This window comes from Juglans microcarpa x Juglans regia, chromosome 3D (assembly GCF_004785595.1).
Source record: "Juglans microcarpa x Juglans regia isolate MS1-56 chromosome 3D, Jm3101_v1.0, whole genome shotgun sequence".
Lineage (NCBI taxonomy): Eukaryota > Viridiplantae > Streptophyta > Magnoliopsida > Fagales > Juglandaceae > Juglans > Juglans microcarpa x Juglans regia.
In genome coordinates, this window is record NC_054598.1 from 31267690 (window position 1) to 31271504 (window position 3815).

Genomic DNA, 3815 nt, shown 5'->3' on the forward strand with positions numbered 1-3815 from the left:
CAACAATTACCAATCCAATCAAATCCAACCAAACAACTCCAATCACAAATCCATCCGACCCCCGAACTCCTCGGACTCAGTCCGGCATGCCAAAAATACAGTGAAATGGGTTAGAGCAAAAATACATTTAAATTACAAAAGTTCTTTGGAGAAATACTTACAGTGCAATATAATAATTTTTCGAGGATCACGAAGTTGAAAAAGGCGACGTTTGAGCAACACCACAGTGTAAAATACACTGTGGCCGTGGGTCACAAATACCAACTTTTCAACGAGGACAAACGAAGACCCAAGATTGATAGGGTAGGGCCTAGGGAGGTCGGTGAAGCTAGTGGTGGTGGTGGTTTGCCGTGGGTGGCGGCGCAAGGGGTGGTTTTAGGCCAAAAATGTGTAAATCGGAGATGGACTTGGTGGGGCTTCACCGGTGACGGATCGGAGCTGGGGTTGGGTCCAATGGGTTGCCAAGAGGCCGGGGATGAAGTGGTAGGAAGATGGTGGCCAATGACGGTGCGACGGCGGCGCAATGGAGGAAAGTGTGCCGTGGCGTCGTGGGTTTCGTGGGCTTCGTGGAGGCTAACGGCGGCACGAGCGGCGGTGATACTGGTGGGGTAGGACGGCCGGCGGCTGGGGAACGCAAAGGACCGGGCGGTGTCGACCACCGCCGACGGACGGCGGCGCTGGGAGTGGACGATGGAAACGGGCGGTGGAGAGGAGAGAGAGAGATCGCGCGGGAGAGGGTAAAACCGAAGGAAAAATAAGAAGAAAAAGAAAAAAATAGGAAAAGAAAAGGAGAGGAAAGAAAAAGAGGGAAAAAGAAATGAGGTCCAATCCTCATAACTTGGGTCACAAAAATGATCCAACGGAAACGATTTTTAAAACCACAAGTTAAATAAAATAATTTAAACATAATGGTAAAGTCAAATTGATATAATTAAATCCCACGGTAATTAATTTAAATATTAAAAGCAATTTAAATGCATAATAATAAATAAATATTAAGAAAGCATATAAAAATAATTTTCACCAAATAAAAATCATAGAAATAAACTCACTAAAACCCAACCAATTTTAAAATAAGAGAAATTATTTTAATTACATAAAAATAATTCCTTCAGTAAAAATACACTAAAATACGGGGTGTTACACCAACAATGCAAACCAAACGCACAACAACTCCGTCCACAATCCATCCGATCCCCGAACTCCTCGAACTCAGTCTGGCATAACCAACCAGTTCACAATAATATGAGTTAGTGTAAAAATATATTGAAATCACGATAGTTCTTTAGAAAAATACTTACTGTGCTATATAATGATTTCTGAAGGATCACAGAGGTGCAAAAAGTGGTGGCTCAGCAACGTAGCGGTGTAAAATACACTATGGCCGCGGGTCTCAAAAATCCACTTTTGAACGGAGACAAATCAAGACATGAAATTGATAGGGTAGGGCTTAAGGATGTCGGTGAAGCTAATGGTGGTGGTAGTTTGCCGTGGGTGGCAGCGTAGAGGGCGGTTTAAGGCCAAAAATGCTCAAAACGTAAATTTTGATGGATGTGCTTCACCGGTGGTAGATCGGAGCTAAGGGTGGGTGCATTGGGTTGCTAGGAGGTCGATGATAAAGTGGTGAAAAGATGGTGGTCAGAGGTGGCGCGACGGCGGCGCTGAAGCGAAGAGAAGGCCGCTGCTTTGAGGAGATCGTGGTGGCTAACGGCGGCGTGAGGGAGGCTGAAACTAAAGGGGGGTGGTCGTCGGAGGGAGGGGGAGCTAAAGGGCTGGGTGGTGCCGGCCACGGTAGCGCGGCTGCAGTGGGCTGGGAGGAAGAAGGAAATGCACGAGGCAGAGAGGGGAGAGGCCGCCGTCGGGAGAGGAGAGAGAGAAGGAAGAAAGAAAAGAAAAAAAAAAGAAGAAAAAGGAAAAAGGAAAAATGGAGGGAAAGAAATGAGGTCCAATCCTCACATCTTGGGTCACAAAAATGATCCAACGAAAAAGATTTTAAAATAGATCTCAATTAAAATAATTTAAACGTAATGATAGAATGAAAATAAAATATTTAAATCACGCAATAAATTAATTTAAACAAAAAATAAAGATCAATTTAAATGCATCACAATAATAAATATTAAAAAAACATAACAAATTAATTTTCACAATTTAAAGATCATAAAATAAATCATGCATTACGCGTACTCTTCGAAATCTACACACACTCACAACTATTACGCGTAGATCTCATGCATCCTTAGCCAAAACCAATACTCCTCCAATGTGCAAGTGATCCATCACTACCATTTCCATCATCTGGACCTATATCCTTGAAATCGACAAGAATCATTTCCTAAATCTGCACGATCTATTATCCTTAAAATTGATATGGATCAAATCCTAAACCTGCCACTGTAACCTCAAGCTTAAAGCAATAATTTTTCGAACTAGATCAACATCTTCAATCCTCAGAAAATCCATGAACTAGATCATTACCTTCCATCTCTAAATAAATTCTCTCTTAAATAATTCCCATATCAGTAAGTGAACTCTGATCAATCCCATTTTAATGGTTACAGACTAATCAACCACCAGAATAGATCAAGCTAGCGTACCAAGTCTACAAAACTAAGAACTCAAATCTTATTACAAATCAGTCCTTCAAATCTGCAATTCTACAACCTTAAATAATATAAGAATCAATCTCTGAAATCTGCAAGATCGATAACCTTAAATCTAAAACAATCGCTTAAAAAAAAGTTGTAGATTCTAAAGCCCCAAATGATATCAAATTGCTTATACGAGTCGGCAAAATCTAAAACTTCTAATTTAATTAATCCCTCAAATGCTTGTTGAACCTACCACCTTAAATCCCATAAACTTATTTCCTAAAAACTATAAGCCTCAAACCTTAGATGAACTTCTCGTAAATCTATCATTGAAATTCGTTGAACTTGCAACCTCCTACTCTGTAGACTCATTACATAAATTCTACGGAACCTAAGATCTCAATTATCCTACTCCCAAAAGAGATCACCCAAACCATGTCATTCCCTTCAAGCCTCAAGATTATAAAAGCAACCCAAGCCTATAAGAGTTCAAACATACTTCACCAAATATTAATACCTATTAATGACATCCCCGGTCGTACCATCTTCTTGCCATAACGTAACCCTTAACCCCATTCTTACTCAAAACAAATTAAAATATATTTATAGTAAAATAAATTAAAATACAAAAAAATAACATGAAATAAAATAGAATAAAACCAACAAAATATAATCACATACAATAAATTAAAACAAATATATTAAAATAAACACACAATAAAATAAATAAAACAAATAAAGTAGCGTACAATAAAATAAATAAAACAATTAAAATAACATACTTCAAGCAAAATAAATTTCAAATCACAACTTTAAAACTTTCTAGTACTCCACCTACAAGACATGTGGTTTTATCCTGAGTCAAACTGCTCTGATACAATATGTGGCGCCCCCGACCCCCAAGTACGGTAATTTGGGAATCGAGACGTCCGGCTGATGACAACACGATCATGCATTCTAGCGATAAGTGCCAAGTGTCATGTGTACATACAACAGTGTACACCAAAATTAAAGCAGCAGATAATTCAAAGAAGTCGACTAAGAACTAGAATTGTTTAATACAAATCTACTTAAAACAAAGCATTTAAAGAGTAATACAATTATCCCATAAAACATAATAATTCCAAAAAAATACATAATCCAACAAACGGGAAACAAATCTCAAACACGAGCAAGTGATCCCAAATCACTCCTCCAGTAGAGCCAAATCCTCAGGCTCAACAT